The sequence below is a fragment of the Callithrix jacchus genome, chromosome 1 (genome assembly GCF_049354715.1).
Source record: "Callithrix jacchus isolate 240 chromosome 1, calJac240_pri, whole genome shotgun sequence".
Lineage (NCBI taxonomy): Eukaryota > Metazoa > Chordata > Mammalia > Primates > Cebidae > Callithrix > Callithrix jacchus.
In genome coordinates this window covers 200,435,399-200,455,926 of record NC_133502.1, presented here as the reverse complement: position 1 = coordinate 200,455,926, position 20,528 = coordinate 200,435,399, and the positions used below count along the sequence as shown (strand labels likewise).

Genomic DNA, 20,528 nt, shown 5'->3' with positions numbered 1-20,528 from the left:
GGACAGATCACGAGGTCAAGAGATCAAGACTATCCTGGCCAACGTGATGAAACTCTGTCTCTACTAAAAATATAAAAATTAGCCAGGCGTGGTGGTGCATGCCTATAATCCCAGCTACTCGGGGGGCTGAGGCAGGAGAATTGCTTGAACCAGGGAGGCAGAGTTTGCAGTGAGCCAAGATTGCACCACTGCACTTCAGCCTGGCAACAGAGCGAGACTCTGTCTCAAAAAAAAAAAAAAAACAGAAAAGAAAAGAAAATTTCAAAGACTTCAGGGCAGGAAAATGACATCACAGATCAGGAAGTCAAGAAACTAGAATGGTTATTTTATTGGGAGACTTGGAGTCACTCACTGCTTTGAGCCTCAGTTTCCTTATATTTAAAAATAAAGCAGATGGATGGGAACATTCCTAACATTTCTTTTAGCTCCAAAGGTCATGATTCCAACATGAAAAATGTTGATATTGTAATGCTAAGTAAAATGGTAGAGGCCAGGCGTAGTGGCTCACATCTGTAATCATCACTTTGGGAGGCTGAGGTGGGTGGATTACTTGAGCTCAGGAGTACGAAATCAGCCTGGGCAACATGGTGAAACCTCATCTCTACTAAAAGTACAAAAATTAGCTGGGCATAGTGGCAGGCACCTGTAATCCCAGCTACTCAGGAGGCTGAGGCAGGAGAATCGCTTGAACCCAGGAGGTGGAGGTTGCAGTAAGCCAAGATCTCGCCACTGCACTCCAGCCTGGCGACAGAGCAAGACTGTCTAAAAAAAAAAGTAAAAGGATAAAAAGAACATATACTGGGACTTGGGGAAATTTAGTTGCCCAAAGACAAGGGCTGGAGGAAAATAAATAATGCTTATATTGTTAGATTGTTGCATATTTATTTTTTCCATTTTTAATAATACAGTATTTTAAAAATTTGTGCTTATATGATTCTAAAATATTTATGTATGTAAATATATTTGATGTATTAACATAACAATAATATTAATATAACACATCAGCACATGAACTAATTATTTTCCACTTTTTTTTTTTTAGAGACGGGTTCTTGCTATGTTGCCCAGATTGGAGTGCAATTGCCATTCACAGGTGCAATCATAGTACACTGCAGCCTCAAACTTCTGGCCTCAAGATGTCCTCCCATCTCAGCCTACCAAGTACCTGGAATTACAGTTGTGTGTCACTGCACCTGGCTTTCACAATTTTTTTTTTTTTGAAACGAGTCCCAATCTGTCACCAAGGCTGGAGTGCAATGGCACCATCTCGGCTCACTGAAACCTCCACCTCCAGGGTTCAAGAGATTCTCCTACCTCCCAAGTAGCTAATTCCTCCCAAGTAGGAATTATAGGCACCCACTACCACACTTGGCTAATTTTTTTGTATTTTTAGTAGAGATGGGGTTTTGTCATGTTGGGCAGGCTGGTATTGAACTTCTGACCTCAGGTGATCCACCCATCTTGGCCTCCCAAAGTGGTGGGATTACAGGCATGAGCCACTGTGCCCGGCCTGGATTTCACTTTTATATATAGTATAAAACCTGAGATTTCATTAACTCAGAATATACCCTCAACTCAAATTATTAGACACTTTGAAGCCAGCTAATACTTATTCAACAAATACTGAGTACCTTCTCTGTGGCAGACACAAGGCTTGGCCCTGAGGACATGACTGGTGAACTAAACATAATACTTGAATGTCTAGGAATTTATCACCTGCTGCAAGGAACAAGCCCAAGGCAATGTGCTAAGGTTTATTTTAGGCAACTTGGGAACTTACAGGAGGAACCTTACTCAGTTTGAGAAAGTCAAAAAGGCTTCCTGGAGGAGGGGGCACTCAGCTGAGACCTGAAAGATGATTCTAAGTATACAGGTAAAAGGGGAACAGGAGTAGGAAGAGCATCCCCTGTGGTGGGACCAGTGGGGGTACAGGCATGGGAGCTAGAGGGGTGAGATGGTCACAGAGCCACTGCAGGAGAATCACTTGAATCCAGGAGGCGAAGGTTGCAGTGAGCCAAGATCACGCCATTGCACTCTAGCCTGGGCAACAAAAGCAAAACTCTGTCTCAAAAAAAAAAAAATCAAACAAAGTGTTTTCCTTGAGTTGACTCAATAGTGGGTGTTTGTGGGACAAGATAAGATGCAATTGAAGAGGCTTCAATGCCCCACACAGTTCCTTGAACTGCCATGGAGAGCCATTGCAAAATGTCAATCTGGGGCTAGTCAGTAACCATTCAGTTTTGTTCCAAATTCCCCAAATATGCCTGACCATAAATTGAGATATTGACAAATATATATAAACTGGGCTGTTTTCATGCCCTGCTGGCACTGCTGATTTTCTGTTACGAAGGAAAGGATTGTCAAAGGCAAGGAGTATTGGGCCTGCTGATCTCATTTGCAATCAACAAGGAGCAAGGTTTCAGCCTGGGGAAGTGGCCAAGGGCCCTGTTAGGAGGAGGGCACAGTAGGTGGCTGGGCAGGGGCCAGAGGGTTGGGAAAATGAGGCACTCATCCAAACAGTGTCAGGGATTTTCAGTGGGCATTTGTAGAGGATGCCGAGCCCAGGGGAGCAGAGACGTATTGTGACATATGTCTATCTATAGTCAGTAGGGAAGCGGCAAGGTCACTAGAGACAGAGAGACAGCCCATTCTCCAGCTTCCTCTTACTATCTCTGTGAAGGCTGATTTGTGCCTTGCCACTGGCAAGCCACCCCAATCAAACACTCGATGTCCAAGTGGCATTGAGAACACATCAGTAGCCTAATACATTGGTCAGAACCACAGGAGCTCAACTGGAGGCATAGCCGCTTTCTCTGTTTGGCTGGTGACATCTTGATAAAGTTCTCAAGGCCTGCAGTCAGCCCTTGACAGCTTCTCTGGGCAACAGTTCATCTTGGAACGCTTCTAACACCCTTCCGCCCCGCCCCCCCAGACACAGCAGCTGGCAGGCTGCTGCTGCCTGCCAGGAAAGGCCTGGACCTCACTGGGATTCCAGAGTCTTGACTTTCAGTCCCTTCATGCAGCATCCTCTGACCACAGCTCCTGATCAGTAGGTGGGAGGCCAATTTAAAAACACAAAATGTAGTTCTTTCTCACATGTCTAAAAAGTATGAAGACATATCCAAATATCAGACTAGCTAAAATCTTTGACTTACCCTAGATTCTCCTAAAAGTAGAGTCTGAGGCCGGGTGCGGCGGCTCACGCCTGTAATCCCAACACTTTGGGAGGCTAAGGTGGGCAGATCACCTGAGGTCAGGAGTTCAAGACCAGTCTGGCCAACATGGTGAAACCCCATCCCTACTAAAAATACAAAAATTGGCCAGGGGTGGTGGCACATGCCTGTAGTCCCAGCTACTCAGGAGGCTGAGGCAGGAGAATTTCTTGAACCCATGAGGCGGAGGTTGCAGTGAGCTGAGATTGCACCGCTGCATTCCAGCCTGGGCAACAGAGCGAATCCATCTTTTTTAAAAAATTACTCAGTCTTACTATTCTGTTATAGCAGCACAAAATGGACTAAGACATGAGCTCAACATCCCTTCCTCCATTTCTGGGAACAGCATCTCTATTTTGGGATTGGGAAACCACCATCTCACTTCCAGTCCCTATGATTGCATGAGGCTAACCTCTCTTTGTTGCCAAGACACCAACTCCAAGAGTTGGTCAAGTCCCAGGTCCAGCCAGTCAACACAGTCTGTTCCTCCCTACCAGCTACAATAATTAGTTCAGGACTGATCCCTAAATCCTAGGTGCTTAGATCTTCATTTGAGTATTCACACAGCCATGTATTTTGGGAATGCAATTCCATCCCATGGGTAGGACCTGAGAGGCTTAAACTAACCTACAGTTTAAGTACATCCGTTCCATTGAATGAAGACACTAATTTTGGAGTGAGTATCTAACCAAAGTGGCCCAGCCAGCCTGACTCTCAAGACTGGCTTGGAATGCTGGAACACACGTGTTCTTTCTGCTGCTGAAAGGAAGAAGGAAGCCCATGGTGCCAACTGCTGCTGGAGGGCATCCTAAGACTCCAAGGTGAACACGTCTCAGTAGAACACTTCACTATATGTGGCAGAGAAAAAAGACAAAACCGATCCCTGAGGACACAGGTGAGTTATTGGATCAGCCAAACTTGAAGCTCAACTTACTTCTAGATCTCCAGTTATATGAACCAGTCGTTTCCCTTCACTGTTTAAGTCCATTTATGGTGGTTATTTTGATACCTGCAAGCTGAATGCAAACCTAATTAAGCCTGAACTTACACCTAAAAGAGAACCAGTAGTTCATGTAATGGAAAGGTCCCAGGCTGGGCGTGGTGGCTCACACCTGTAATCCCAGCACTTTGGGAGGCTGAGGCGGGTGGATCATCTGAGGTCAGGAGTTGGAGACCAGCCTGGCCAACATGGTGAAACCCTGTCTCTACTAAAAATACAAACATTATTCAGGCATGGTGATGCATACCTGTAATCCCAGCTACTTGGGAGGCTGGGGCAGCAGAATTGCTTGAACCCAGGAGGCAGAGATTGCAGTGAGCCAAGATCATGCCACTGCTCTCCAGCCGGGGTAACAGATGTTACCAGGCTGTCTCAAAAAGAGAAGAAAAGAAAAGTCCCAGGGTAGGAGACACTCCAAGTAAGCTGAGGCTTAATCCATGAGCTCATTTGATTGTCATCTCATGCTGGTAACTACTATTTAGATCCTCATTGAATAGATGAGAAAGGAAAAGATTTGAAGAAGTGATGGCACTTGCCCAGTAGTTCTCAAGCAGGAGAAATTTTATGCCCCCCCCAGGGGACCAGGGACACTTGATAATGTCTACAGATATGTTGGTTGTCATAACTAGGGGGTGGGAAAAAGGAAGGAGGGAGCTGTGGTACTGACACCTAGTGAGTAGAAGCCAGAAATGGTGTTCAATATCCTACAATGCATGGAACAGTCTCCCACAACAAGAAATTATCCAGGCCGAAATGTCAATAGAGCCGACGTTGAGAAACCCTGCTTGGTTAATCCAGGGTCACTTGGATGGTAGGCTCAGATTCAAACCCAAGTCACTCCACAGAATGCTGCTTGAGCCCACTCTAAATATGCAATACATCCCTGTGCCAGAGCCAGCCAGGGGTGGCTACACCTCAGGCTCGGGAAAGTGAGAGGTCTGAGAGCCCAGGGGTAATGGAGCCCAAACCCTTTAGGGGCACCATAATCTTGTACCAACTTCACCCTCTGTCAAGTGCATTCCAGGGTGAGCCCCTTGTGGATTCCTGCATAATTTCTTGGCCCTGGTGGCCTGTGCTTTGGAGAACCTAGGGAGGTATGTGGCTCCAGGCCCAGTGTCCCAATTCCATTTCTATCTATTTGCCTGGCATTTGTTGTACAAAATTGGAAATTAATAATTCATTTTGCAGATGAATAATTCAGCAGAGAAGACAGTGGTTGGCATCACAAAATCAGTCTATGTTTTCTTCTAAAGGGTGAGAGGACTGGGCACAGTGGCTCATGCCTATAATTCCAACACTTTGGGAGGTCAAGGCAGGAGGGTCACTTGAGTCCACGAGTTTGAGACTAGCCTGGGCAAAAAAGTGAAATCTCATCGCTACAAAAATACAAAAAATTAGGGCCAGGTGTGATGGCTCACTCCTGTAATCCCAGCACTTTGGGAGGCTGATACAGAAGGACAACCTAAGGTCGGAGTTTAAGACCAGCCTGGCCAACATGGTGGAACTACGTCTTTACTAAAAATACAAAACTTAGCCAGGTGTGGTGGTGCACACCTGTAATCCCAGCTACTCAGGAAGCTAAGGCAGGAGAATCACTTGAACCAAGGAGGTGGAGGTTGCAGTGAGCCAAGATTGTGCCATTGTAATCCAGCCTGGGCAACAGAGTGAGACACTGTCTCAAAAAAAAAAAAAATACAAATACGAAATTAGCCAGGTGTGGTGACACACTGCTGTACTCCCAGCTATTTGGGAGGCTGAGCATTGAGGAGCATTTCAATCTGGAAAGTTGAGGCTGCAGTGAGCTGTGATTATGCTACTGTAGTCCAGCCTGGGTGACAGAGCAAGACTCTGTCTCAAAAAAATGAAATAGTTTGGCCACAGTGGCTCACACCTGTAATCCCAGCACTTTTGAAGGACCAGCTGGGCAAATTGCTTGAGCCCAGGAATTAAAGACCAGCCTTGGCAACACGGCAAAACTTCATCTCCATCTCCATCAAATAAATAGCCAGTTGCGGTGACTCATACCTGTAATCCCAGCTATTCAAGAGGCTGAGGCAGGAGAATTGCTTGAACCCAGGAGGCCGAAGTTACAGTGAGCCAAGATCGCACCATTGCACTCCAGCCTGGGCAACAGACTGAGACTGTCTCAAAAAATATATATGTGTGTGTGTGTGTGTGTGTGTGTGTGTGTGTGAAATAAAAATAAAAATTAAATAAAATCATAAAAAATAAAGAGAGAAGGGGCCAGGTATAGCAACTGACACCTATAATGTAATTCCAGTACTTTGAGAAGCCAAGACAGGAGGATCACTTGAGCCCAGGAGTTCGAGACCAGCCTGGGCAACATAGTAAGATCCCATCTCTAAAATATATATATATACACACACACACACATATATATATATAAAACCTGTGCCTATAGTCTTAGCTACTTGGTAGGCTGAGGCAAGAAGATCACATGAGGCCAGGAGTTCAAGGCTTCAGTGAGCCATGGTCACACTACTGCACTCCAGCCTGGGTGACACTGGGAACCCAACTCAAAAAAATAAAATAAAGGGAAAAGGAAAAAGAAACTCTACATCCAGGATGATCTCTGGATGAAAACGACGCCAGTACTGGACAATTTAAACAATTCCCCTTTTGGGAATTGGCATTGGTGAAGACATTGAGGTTGCCCGAAGGAAATCTGGACTCTATTTCCCTCCAGCCTCTTGAAGCTTCCAGGTTCTTAAATCTTCACAGTCCATTGCAGCCCAACTTGATTGGCACATACTCCAGGAAGCTTTCCCTGACTTCCCTAACCAACTGAAGCTGCAAAAGTATTTCTCTCTGATTCCGTGTATTAGTCACTTTGCCCTAACCACTGCCTGCCTCATAGCCTCACACTAAGCCAAGTTTCTATCACTAGAGATTCTTGGGCCTTGAGATGGCTTTTCTAGCTAGAAGGGAAGAAGAGATTCAGCAGGATGCTGGTGTGAGTTGCTCTTAGCACTTTGAGGCTGCCTCTTTGAGTCTCAGATGAAGCCTCTCAGCCTCTCTACTGAAAAATGTTCCCCAAACACAAGTGTGTACAATTCAAGGGAGACGTAGATCCTGGGAGCCCCTTCATGGACTTGGGTTTAGAGTTCTTGCCTCATGGGGAGCCTTCTGTTAAGGAGAGGAACTACAACTGTTCAGGGCATGTGCTATAGTTTGAATACGTCCCCTTCAAAATTTAGGTGTTGCCACTGTGACAGTATTAAAAGGTGGAACCTGTCTGACGTAATTGAGTCAGGAGGGTGCTGCCCTTATGAATAGGATTCGGTGCCCTCATAAATGGATTTTTTTTTTCTCTTGTTGCACAGGCTGGAATGCGGTGGCGCCATCTTGGCTCACTGCACTCTCTACCTCCCAGGTTCAAGCAATTCTCCTGCTTCAGCCTCTCAAGTAGCTGGGATTACAGGCACCTGGCAACACACCTGGCCTAGGCCACAGCTTTTTACTTGGAATTGGAAGAATTGGTCTAGATTATCCTGGCACTTTGATTCAGTCATTCAGTCAGAAAATATTTATTGCACACTATAAGATGCCAGGTATCAAGCTAAGCACTGGGGGTAAGATTAGTGAACAAAACAGATGAGGTCTCTAATTTGTCAGAACACATAGTCTAATGGAGTCAATCACTGATTAAATAACCACACAACAGGCTGCACGCGGTGGCTCATGCCTGTAACCCCAGCATTTTAGGAGGCCAAGGCGGATGGATCACAAGTTCAGGAGATCGAGACCATCCAGGCTAACACAGTGAAACCCTGTCTCTACTAAAAATACAAAAAATTAGCCAGGCGTGGTGGCACACGCCTGTAGTCCCAGCTACTCAGGAAGCTGAGGCAGGAGAATCGCTTGAACCTGAGAAGCAGAGGTTGAAGTGAGGCAAAATCTCGCCACTGTACTCCAGCCTGGGCCACATAGCAAGACTCGATCTCAAAATAAATAAATAAATAAATAAATAAATAAATAAATAACCACACAATAAATACAAGAAGATAAGTTGTGACCAGTGAAACACAATGGAAGTGAAGGGAGCTGGCTAGGAATGTATATATCAGGGAGGTGATTATAATCTGGGAAAAGATGAGATGAAGAGGAGGCTTTACCTTGACAAGGAGAGCAGGGGGTTATTTCAGACAGAGGAAGCAGCATGGATGCTGCTGGTGCCCTGAGGTGTGAAGGGGACATTGCACTCAAAAATTAGGTCGGCACAGCTGCGTACTGAAATCATCTGGGGACTGTGCAAACCCAGAGAGTAGATACCCAGCGAGAAGAGAAAGTAGTGTTCCCCTCTTTTCATGATGGTCAAGGCAAATCTTCCAATAACTTCTTTTCAAGCTCCCTCAAGGAAAGCTAAAGAACTGGTGATATTCCACTGGATTAAACCCCAGATTTAATAGCCAAAACCACAAAGTATCAATCTTTCCCATCACTGGGGTAGCTGAAGATATCTTGAAATTCCTTCCTTTCAGATCCTACATGCAAAGTACAAGATGTGGATGGGCATGATGACTCATGCCTGTAATCTCAACACTTTGGAAGGCTGAGCTGGGAGGATTACTTGAGTCCAGAAATCTGAAATCAGCTTGGGCAACATTGCAAGACCTCGTCTCTATGAACAATTTTTTTAAATTAGCTAGGCACAGTGGCTTGCACCTGTAATTCCAGCTATTCAAGAGGATCACTTGAGCCAGGAAGTCAAGGCTGCAGTGAGCTTTGATCACTGACACTGCACTTCAGCCTGGGCAACAGAGCAAGACCCTGCCTCAAAAAAAAAAAAACAAAAGTACAAGATGCCACCAAATAAAAAAAAAATGTTAAATCTTGACGTGAAGCAAAATGCTCGCTGCTCCAGCCTCCTCTGCAGTTTAAACCATGTCCCAGCCCTTGAGGAACTGTTTCTACCTCTTGGTTCTGTGGCTTTATTGTCCCACCCTGATGATTATAGACAGACCCAAACATGCCAACTGCCACTTTGATGGGTGGTCTGAGTGCAGAGTCTCCAGGCTGCATGGGGGCAGACAGAGTCACCCATTCATCTCCCTGGGTAGGGATTTAGGCTAGATCCAGCAAGGAAACTTTGGTTTTGGTGTTCATTCTGCCATGCCTCCAACCGCTGAGTAACTCTGGAAAGGCCTCCTTCCGTCTTTGGGCCTCAGTTTCTTTATCCATAGAATGAGAGGTTTGAATTACATGTTCTGTAAGAGTTTTCTTCAATTTGGGGATTCTCTGATCTCTGATTTCTAAAATGTGTTAACTCTGACTTTTTTTTTTCCCATCTTTCTGACTGTTGTTCACAGACCAGTGACAGGAGGCAAGACAACCACTATTTGTAAATTATAATGAATGGAAATTAGCCGCCTTCAAATTAAAGCTCTCTCCTTGGAAGCCAGGAGACCTGGTTTTTAAGTTGTTTACCATTATCATCACTTAACTCTGTTTTCTCACTAAAACCAAGAGGGGAGGAGACAATGACAAGCAGATGTTTTGTTATTAGGGGCCCTGGGGGATGATTTGAGACTTTCACTGCAGTGTTCATTCTCTAGATTCTTCTGGAGTCAGCAGAAGCTTTGATGAACTCGACAGAGGCCAGGGGATTGAATGGATATGGAATGGAGGCCTATTGAAAGAAAGCCTGGCTTAACAGAGAGTTGCTGGGGACAGCAGTTCCTGGCTGAGGACAGTGTGGATTATGAAATTAATATATTTATGTAATACTTTGCAAAGATATTTCAACTGCCATTATTTCATTTTCTCATGAGGACACTTTGCCAATGTTTGAGCTCACAGCCATTACTATTATTTATAATAGTATTTTTAGTGGAGTTGGGGTTTTACTTCTATTACTTCTCACATGAATCTTTTTCATTCAATGGTCTCGCTGGCTCTGGTTGATTTCCTGTTAAAATGGTCACCAAAGATCTATAAGAGAGAAAATAGACTAGTAGTTGCCCATGGATGGGGGAGAAGAACTAGTTTCTGTCCACTTGAATCAGAGCTGGCCTTGTAACTTGCTTTGACTGATACAATGTGGAGGAAGTGAGTGGCATTCCAGAGCCTAGGGCTTAAAAAAGATGGCAGCTTCATTCATCCCTGAGAGGTCTTATAAAGATACATACATACATACATACATAAAAAGCAATATGAGGGCCGGGCGCAGTGGCTCACGCCTGTAATCCCAGCACTTTGGGAGGCCGAGGCGGGTGGATCACGAAGTCAAGAAATCGAGACCATCCTGGTCAACATGGTGAAACCCCGTCTCTACTAAAAATACAAAAAATTAGCTGGGCACAGTGGCGCGTGCCTGTAATCCCGGCTACTCAGGAGGCTGAGGCAGAAGAATTGCCTGAACCCAGGAGGCGGAGGTTGCGGTGAGCCGAGATTGCGCCATTGCACTCCAGCCTGGGTAGGAGCGAAACTCCGTCTCAAAGAAAAAAGCAATATGGCAGCTTCGGCCAGGCATGGTGGCTCATGTGTAATACCAGCAGTTTGGGAGGCCAAGGCGGGTGGATGACCTGAGGTTGGCAGTTCAAGACCAGCCTGACCCACATGGAGAAACCCCCGACTCTACTAAAAATACAAAATTAGATGGGCGTGGTGTCACATACCTGTAATCCCAGCTACTTGGGATGCTAAGGCAGGAGAATCACTTGAACCCAGGAGGTGGAGATTGTGGTGAGCCAAGATTGCGCCATTGCACTCCACCCTGGACAACGAGTAAAACTCCATCTCAAAAAAAAAAAAAAAAAAGAAAGAAAAGAAAGAAATATGGCAGCTTCTTGGCTAGGCATAGTCAGTGGCTCCTGCCTATAATCCCAACAATTTGGTTGGGCAAGGCAGGCAGATCGCTTGAGCCCCGGAGTTTGAGACCAGTGCGGGCAATGTGGCAAAACTCCATATTTATAAAAACTACAAAAATTAGTTGGGCATGGTAGCATGCACCTGTAGTCCCAGCTACTTGGGGGCTGAGGCAGGAGAATTGCTTGAGCCCAGGAGGTCTAGGCTTCAGTGAGTCATGTTTGTGCCACTGCACTCCAGCCTGTGTGACAAAGTGAGACCCTGTCTCAAAAAACGAAAACAAAAACAAAAAACAGGTCAGGCACAGCTGCTCATGCCTGTAATCTCAGCACTTTGGGAGGCCGAGGCATGGCCAACATAGTAAAACCCTGTCTCTACTAAAATACAAAAATTAGCTGGGTGTGGTGGCAAGTGCGTGTTGTAGGGCTGTTGGGCCCCACAGGGTCTTGGAGTGTCCCTTATGCTGTGCTGAGGTGCAGGATCCAAGAAGTAGAGACAGGACACTGAAGAACTGGTGAAGAGCAGCTGGACTCAGGGGGCCACGAAACCTATGAGTGGAGATCAGCGAGAGCCCCAAATGCCCAGAAACATCTATATTTATTAGGTACAAGCAGGGGACAGGGTCCTAAGTGAGGTCATCATCTATAGGCTTAGTAATAGGGCATACACAATCACGTGAGTCACAAGCCATGCCATTATGTCACCTGGGCAGAGAGGTGGGCCGTGTGCAGTAGGTGGTTGTGCTGTGTGCGGTAGTAGAGGGTCGTGTACAGAAAAGGGGTCCACCCCCATTAGATCACTGAGGCAAGGAGGTGGGCTGTGTGCAACAGGTGTCATGTGCAACACTTCTTATCTGGGGGCTGGAGACTTCAAAGGATTTCTAATAGAAGGATACTGTAAGCCAATGCAGTGGGAGCTGACAGACTTGTGCTCTTCTCTTAAGATATTTATGGGAGGATGATTTGAGCTAGCACAGAAGTGAGAAAAGACTGACAGGGTATACAGTCACCGTGACTGGTCACACCAGAGGGGTTCTTCTCCTTCGGTTATTTCCAGGATCTCAGGCCTGAGGCCTACTTTCCACAGGAACTGGATGCAAGGTACCACAACTCCTTTATCAGGAGGAGAGGCTCTTGCTCCAAGCCTGCCATACAGCATATGCCCTTTCAGGCAGGGACACCACCCCCTGGGTCTTTGGTTCTTGTCCTGGTCTGGCTGTTTTCCCATGTACTGCTTCTGTTCTGTGACTGCTCTAGGCATTCCTCCTACTACAAATTACTATATGGTTATATGAAGGATTCTATAAATCAGCATTAAATGCATCAGTACAGCTCCGACTACAATACCTATATGATGATATAGAAAGATTATATAGAACCAAGTATGCTAGATATAAGTATTAAGTATGATTATATAAGCTAGATATATGTAAGCAGTAAGTTATATTCAGGCACTAATTCTATAAACTAATATATGATTATATATAAAGGATTATATAAAGGAAATAGCTGAGTAATAACACTATAAACTAAGATATTCTTCAGGCACTAATTGTGCCTGGGGTCTGGACAGTTCTACTTCCTCGGTGCCCATGGTGGAGTGTTACCCACACCTGTAGTTCCAGCTGCTCTGGATACTGAGGCAGGAGAACCGCTTGAACCCGGGAGGTGGAGGTTTCAGTGAGTTAAGATCATGCCATTGCACCCCAGACTGGGTGACAGAGTGAGACTGAGACTCAAAAAAAATAAATAAATAAAATAAAATAAATATGTTTTATTTTATTTATTTACCGCACAGAAGCTCCAGCTATACAAGATTTCTCAGTCTCATCACTATTAATACTTTGGGTCAGATAGTTCTTTGTGGTGAGGCTGTCCTGTGCATTGTAGGAAGTTTAGCAGCATCCCTGGCCTCTAATTCCTAGTTCCTCCAGTTGTGACAACCAGAAATGTCTCCAGACATGGTCATATGTCCCTGTGGGAGAGAATCACCCCTGTTTGAGAACTACTGGACTAGACTACTGATTGATGAGAGGGACCATGTGGCAAGAGAGCCCTACCCAGGTGCCAGCTATTCCAGCTACTTCAACTGAGATGCCAGACATATAAATGAAGCTGTCTGGGATGTTCCAGCCTCAAATGAGCTGGAACTCAATGCAATCAAATGATAATGCCAGTTGACACTAAGTAGAGCAGAAGAACCACTCAGCCTAGCTCAGCCAATTCACAGAATCGTGAGACATAATACATCTTTATAAGACACTAAATTTGGGGCAGTTTATTATGCAGCAGTGGATAACTGCAACAGAGGCCTAGCTTCATTCTTTTTTTTTTTTTTTTTTTTTTGCAGAGTCTTGCTCTGTCAGCCAGTCATCCAGCTGGAATGCAGTGGCACCATCATGGCTCAATGGATCCTCAACCTCCTGGGCTCAAGTGATCCTCCTGCCTCAGCTTCCCAACCAGCTGGCACTAGAGGTGTGAGCCACCATACCCGCCTAACTTTTTATATTTTTTTGAAGAGCGAGGATCTCTCTATGTTGCCTAGGCTGATCTCAGACTCCTGGGCTCAAGTGATTCTCCCATCGTGGCATCCCAAACTGTTGAGATTACAGATGTGAACCACTGCACCAGACCTAGCTCCTTTGTCGCTATCATCTATCCTGTCCACTCCCATGGCTATTAGAGCTATCTTTTCTGTTCTGTTCTTTCTTTCTCTCTCTTTCTTTCTTTTTCTTCTTTCTCTCTTTCTCTCTCTTTCTCTTTCTTTCTTTCTTTCTTTCTTTCTTTCTTTCTTTCTTTCTTTCTTTCTTTCTTTCTTTCTTTCTCTTTCTTTCTTTTTCCCACAAGACAGCCTACCATTGAATACTAGAGTTATCTTTCTAAAGTAACTTCCTGAAATTCCTCAGCTCCATTCACACTCTAGGGCCTTCTCCACCATCAGCTCCTTAGCATGGTCCACGAAGCTTTCCATAATCTGGCCTCTCCTTAAAATGTCCGTTAACTCTGAGATTCAAACTACGCATATTTACTTGCAATTACCTGAATGGTCCACCTTCTTTTACACCTCTGTGTCTTTGCTCCTTTCTTTGTTATGTTCTACTAACCTGTCAGCTCCTAGATTTCTTGAAAACTCAGATTAAACAGCATCCTCTCCAGAGAGTCCATGCATATCCTACCACATAAGATGCTTTTCCTAGCCAGGTATGGTGGCTCATACCTGCAATACCAGGTGGGAGGCTGAGATGGAAGGATCACTTGAGCCCAGGAGTCCCAAGCTGCAGTGAGCACTGAACTCCAGCCTGGGCAACAGAGTGAGACCTTGTCTCAAAAAAAAAAAAAAAAGCCCTGGTGCAGTGGCTCATGCCTGTAATTCCAGCACCTTTGGGAGGCTGAGGCTGGTGGATCACAAGGTCAGGAGTTCAAGACCAGCCTGGCCAATATAGTGAAACCCTGTCTTTATTAAAAACACAAAAGAAAATAACAAAAAACACACAAAAAAATACAAAAGTTAGCTGGGTGTCGTGGTGCATGCCTGTAGTTGCTACTACTCAAGAGGCTGAGGAAGGAGAATCGCTTGAACCCGGGAGGTGGAAGTTGCAGTGGGCTGAGATCATGCCACTGCACTCCACCCTGGGTGACAGGGTGAGACTCCATCTCAAAAGAAAAAAAAAAGAAAAGCTTTTTCCCTTAGGACCTCAAAACATCATGTATATGCCTATCACAATACTTCTTAAACTATGCTATAATTTATGTTTTATTCCTATTTCTGACAAGACTGAAAATCCTTGATGGCTGGAACTGAGTCATTGCTTTACTGATGATAACTGGCACATAGTAGGTGCTCAATGAATGTCTGCTGCTGAGTGACCATAGTAGGTTGAACAAGTACCATTATACAGCTAAGGAAACAGACAAGCTAAGCAACTTGTCCCAATTTGCCTAGTAATTAAGGGATATAAATGAGCTTAACACCTAGGTCATTAGACTCCACAACCAATCCATGACCTATCTCTTTACCATGTACCTTTCCTGAACACCTCTGGTCTATACAAGTTGGTGGGTACCCAAGGTATACCTGGTCTATCCACAAGCTAATATCTCCTCATTCCTAATCTAGCAACTTGAAATGCCAGCAACTGTTTCTGGTCATGAGCTTGAACAGTTAGCAATCTCATCCCTCTTGCCCCAGTGGGTTCCAGTCATAATCTTTAGAAAAGGCTGGTCAGCTAAACATGAGGAGGACTGAGCATCTAAAAGTTGTGTTAGAACAGAAGCCCAACACAAAAGGGCTTAAGCGAGACCAGCAGGAGAAAAGCGTCAGGGCACCTAAATTCAGATTTGCCCAGATCTAGGGTTCAAATGATGTCATCTCTCTCTTTCATTTTCTCTCTGCTTGTCATTCCTTTTCTTGGCTCTTCTGTTCCTTGAGTTGGCTTCATTCTCAGGTTCTAGGTAGTGGCCTCCAGCCAGTATAGCTTAGTTCATTCTTACTGCTAGCAATCTCATCAGAAAGAGAGCTTCTCTTTCTTTTGATTTCAAATAAAGATGCCAGAATTGAGCATCACCGGACAGATTTGGCAGGCTGGGCAGGATGGCTCATGCCTGTAATCCTAGCACTGGGAGGCTGACGCACGAGGGTTGCTTGAGACCAGGAGTTCGAGACTGGTCTGGGCAATATAGACCCTCTCTCTCTCTCTCTCTCTCTCTTTTTTTTTTTTTTGAGACAGAATCTCACTCTGTTGCCCAGGCTGGAGTGCAGTGACATGGTCTCAACTCACTATAACCTCTGCCTCCTGGGTTCAAGCCATTCTCCTGCCTCAGCCTCATGAGTAGCTGGGACTATAGGTGCCCACCACCACTCCTGGCTACACTTTGTATTTTTAGTAAAGACGGGGTTTCACCATATTGCCCAGGCTGGTCTCGAACGCGTGACCTTGTGATATGCCTGCCTTGGCCTCCCAAAGTGCTGGGATTACAGGTGTGAGCCACCGCGCCTGGGTGACTCTGTTTCTTAAAAGTAAAAAAATAAAGATTTGAACATCATGTATCTACTTTTGAGCCAATCACTGTGGCTGAAGGTTTAGAATATGCCATTTCTCCAGGCTCATGTTAGATTGATGGGGTAGCCAGCTTCCAAGATGGCCCTCAGTGATCTTGCCTTCTGATATTCATGCCCTTGTATAGTCAGACCCCTCCCACACTGAATCAAGACTGGCCTATGTGACTAGTAGAAATGCAGCTGAAGTGATAGTTTGTGACTTCCAAAGCTAGGCCATAAAGACATTGGTTCTTCTGCTTTGATCTCTTAGACTGTTTTCTTTGAGAGATGCCAGTGGCCATGTTGTGGGGACACTTAACTAGCTCTGTAGAGAGGAGCCCAGGCCCCTTGCCAATAGCCAGTACCAACCCAGCAGTCATGTAAGTAAATGATTACCTTGGAAGTGATTGATCCTTCAGCTCTAATAAGCCTTCAGTCCTAGCTGACATCTGATTGCATCTTCCTGAGAGACCCTAAGCCAGAACCACTCAGTCAAGCCGCTTTGGAGCTCCCAACCCACAGACACCATACGGGATAACAAACTATTTTTTTAAATTGAGATGGGGTCTCACTATGTTGCCCAGGCTGGTCTTGAACTCCTGGGCCCAAGAGAACCCTCCCTCCTTGGCCTCCCAAAGTTCTGGGATTATAGGCGTGAACCACTGCATCTGGCCTAATAAATTATTATTACTGGTTTAAGCCACTGCATTTTGGGATGATTTGTTGCACAGCACTAGATGACTAATACAATTTTGGACACTTAAACTCTGGGTGAGGGGTCAACCTCACTTCATACATACTGAAGTGGGAGGGACAGTCCCCTAAGGAGTGATCAAGTTGCTATTGGTAGGAAAACAGAGGAAACAAACACTGGATGCCAAACAACAGCTAATCTCAACAATGAGTGCTCTGCAAATACATGCTTGCTGGAGGACTGACGTGCAAAAGAAGGGAACACTGATTCATCTGAGGTGACTCAGAGTGTCTGGGCCAGGCAAGGCTCAGACCTAGATATTCCAATGTCTATTTTGTAGCACCAACTATTGACAGTTTTCTCCTTAGTTACCCCTAGACTTGTTGGTTATAAGAACCATGGATGCTCCTCTCTTTTGCCAAACCAAATAGTTGCTCTTAAATTAGTCGTTGTTTTTCTTTTAATCTAGAGGAGACTCCAGGCCAAGAAATTACTCTGAATTTGCATGTTTGCAAATGACTTATGCATGACTTGAGGCTTCTCCTGTTAAACAGGCTTTTAAATTTAATTTCAGTTGGACACATATTAGCTCAGACAAGAATGTGTCCTTTGTAAACAAACATTCCTCATTAAGCACTTTAGGCAAAAGAAAAAGATGAAAGAAATGTGAAAGTTAGTAACACTCCAGCTGATAGGGAGTCACCTTTCTTCCTTTTGACTAACATTTTTTGGGCACCTACTATGTGCTTGGCATTGTCTATATTATCTCATTTAAGCCTTCTGTTTTGTTTTGTTTTGTTTTGAGACTGAAGTGCAGATGCACAACCACATCTTACTGCAGCCTCCACCTCCCAGGCTCAAACTATCCTCCTATCCCAGCCTCCAGAGTAGCTGGAACTACAGGCATGTGCCACCAAATCCAGTTAGTTTTTTATTTTTATGTTTCGAGAGACTAAGTCTCATTATGTTGCCCGGGTTGGTCTCGAACTCTTGGCCTCAAACAATCCTCCCACCTCAGCCTCCCAAAGTGCTGGGATTATAGGCATAAGCCCCCACACCCAGTCTTAAACCTTCTAATGCTGATGAGGTGGGTATTAACTATCTTGTTTAACAGATGAGGAAACAGATATCTTTGGAGAAGTTAGGTGACTGGATGTTTTTGTCCTCTTACAGTCATGTGATTTAGTTCCAAAACCTTAGTGATATGAGCATCTTTGTACAATGGGGAAAGATGAAGCCAGTGCATATATTTTCTCCAGAGCTCCTATTTTAAGTTTTTCCTGGACCAAAGGCTCTGCTGCAAGTGATTTTCTCCCAACCAATTGGAGATACAGATAGCATTTTCCATGTGTCTAATGTGTGTGGATGACAGAGAAAAAAAACACAAAGTTTCCAGCACCTTTTTCTGTCCCTTCCGTGTCAGTAGATCAGTTTTCCTAAAAATGACAGCAACAGGCTGGCATGGTGGCTCACACCTGTAATCCCAGCACTTTGGGAGGCTGAGGTAGGAAGATCATTTGAGCCCAAGAGTTCAAGACCAGCCTGGCCAACATAGTAAGATGCCATCTCTACCAAAAAAAGAAAAAGAAAGATTAGCCAAGCATGGTGGTGCATGCCTGTAGTCACACCTACTCAGGAGACTGAGGCAGGAGAATTGCTTGAGCCCAGGAAGTAGAAGCTGAAGTGAGCCATGATAGTGCTACTGCATTCCAGCCTGGGTGACAGAAGGAGACCTTATCTCAAAATAATAATAATAATAATAATAACAGCAACCAAGGGAAACATTCACTGTTCTGCCACAGCTTGTGGCACTTGAGACCTCTGGGAGCTTGGGAAAGCCTCTTGGTAGGGAGGTTATGAGGACAGGGTCTGGGGCTAAACAGGGCTGAATTCAAATCCCCACTCCACCCACTTACCAGCTTTGTGACTCTAGTCTAGTCTTTAAACCTCTCTTTAAAATGGGGTAATAACAGCTTCTACCTTTTACCATTCTTACAAAGAGTCAAAGAGTATCAGGTGCAGTGGCTCACACCTGTAATCCCAGCACTTTGGGAGACCAAGGCAGGCAGATCACCTGAGGTCAGGAGTTCGAGACTAGCCTGGTCAACATGGCGAACTCACATCTCTATTAAAAATACAAAAATTAGCCAGGTGTGGCGACGTGTGCCTGTAGTCCCAGCTACTGGGAGGCTGAGGCTGGAGGATGGCTTGAATCTGGGAGGCGGCAGTCGAAGAGAGCTGACATCGTGCCACTGCACTCCAGACTGGGTGATAGAGTGAAACAGGCTTCGTCTCAAACAAAAAAAGAATCAAAGAGATAATATATGTAAAATGCTTATTAACTGTCTTTATCTCTCTTCACCTCTACTTCCTCTCCTACAGACTTCGGGTTGATATGTGTCCTTTTTTTTTTTTTTAGTCAAGTGAAATAATGGGAGTGGAGAAGGAACAAAGAAATCTGTAACTGGTTGTGATCAATTAGTTGTAAACACCACTGCACTCGGACCAGCCGATATGTACTCTCTAGGTATCTGTGGCAGGCAGACTCTAGAATCACCTCCACTGATCTACATCTTTTGGTATTCATGCCCTTGTGTAGTCCCCTGTGGGCAAGTTCTGTGACTTGCTAATAACAAATAGAACATGGCAAAAGTGATGTCACTTTCATGATTAGGTTACACAAGATTGTAACTTCTCTCTTGCTAGTAGACTCTCCTATTGCCTCCTTTTGTTTGTCCAAGACAGCATCTTGCTCTGTTGTGCAGGCTGGAGTGCAGTGGTGTGATCATGGCTAGTTATAGCCTCAAACTCCTGGACTCAAGCAATCCTCCTGCCTCAGCCTCCTAAGTAGCTGGGACTACAGGCATACACCACCATGCCTGGCTAATTAAAAAAATTTTTTTGTAGAGATGAAGTCTCACTATGTTGCCTAGGATGGCCTCAAACTTCTGGACTCAATTAATCCTCCCACTTCAGCCTCCCAAAGTGTTGGAATTATAAGCATGATCCACTGTGCCCAGCCCCTATTGTCTTATTTTCTTTTACATTTTTTATTTTTAGAGACTGGGTCTTGCTATGTTGCTCAGGCTCAATTTGAACTCCCAGGCACAAACAATCCTCCTGCTTCAGCTTCCCATCCTACTGGAACTATAAGCATGTGCCACCACTCTTGGCTTCCTACTGACTTCTTGGCTTGCATGCTTTGATAAAGCAGGCTGCTACATTGGAGAAGCCTACGTGATAAGCCTTTGGCCAAAATCCAGCTAGGAACTGAGACCCTCAGTCCAACAATGCTTAAGGAACGGAATTTAGCCAGTAGCCATGGGAATTCAGAAGCAGATCCTTTTTGATTTGAGCCTTTAGATGAGACTCCAGCCCTGGCTGATACCTTGATTGCAGCCTTGTGGGTGATCCTGATGTAGAGGAGCCAGCTATGCCATCCTCAGATTCCTGGCCCACAGAAAATGTGAGATAATAAATGTGTTTGTTGGCTGGATATGGTAGCTTACGCCTGTAATCCCAGAACTTTGGGAGGCCAAGGTGGGAAGATCACGAGATCAAGAGATCGAGATCATCCTGACCAACATGGTGAAACCCTCGTCTCTACTAAAAATACAAAAATTAGCTGGGTGTGGTGGCACACACCTGTAGTCCCAGCTACTCAGGAGGCTGAGACATGAGAATTGCTTGAACCCGGGAGGCATAGGTCGCAGTGAGCCAAAATAGTGCCACTGCACTCCAGACTGGCCATAGAGTG

At 45.0% G+C, this 20,528-nt stretch overlaps 1 long non-coding RNA gene across 2 annotated transcripts in view; it reads left to right on the top strand.

Annotated features, from left to right (window-relative positions):
* Window positions 1-1,127, top strand: part of LOC128928812 (uncharacterized) — a 29,082-nt gene extending 27,955 nt beyond the window's left edge. For both annotated transcript variants that reach the window (XR_008474406.2, XR_008474407.2), the window contains one exon: window positions 1,043-1,127. This is a non-coding gene — a long non-coding RNA (uncharacterized LOC128928812). The remainder of the gene's footprint in view (window positions 1-1,042) is intronic.
* Window positions 1,128-20,528: the final 19,401 nt, after the last annotated feature.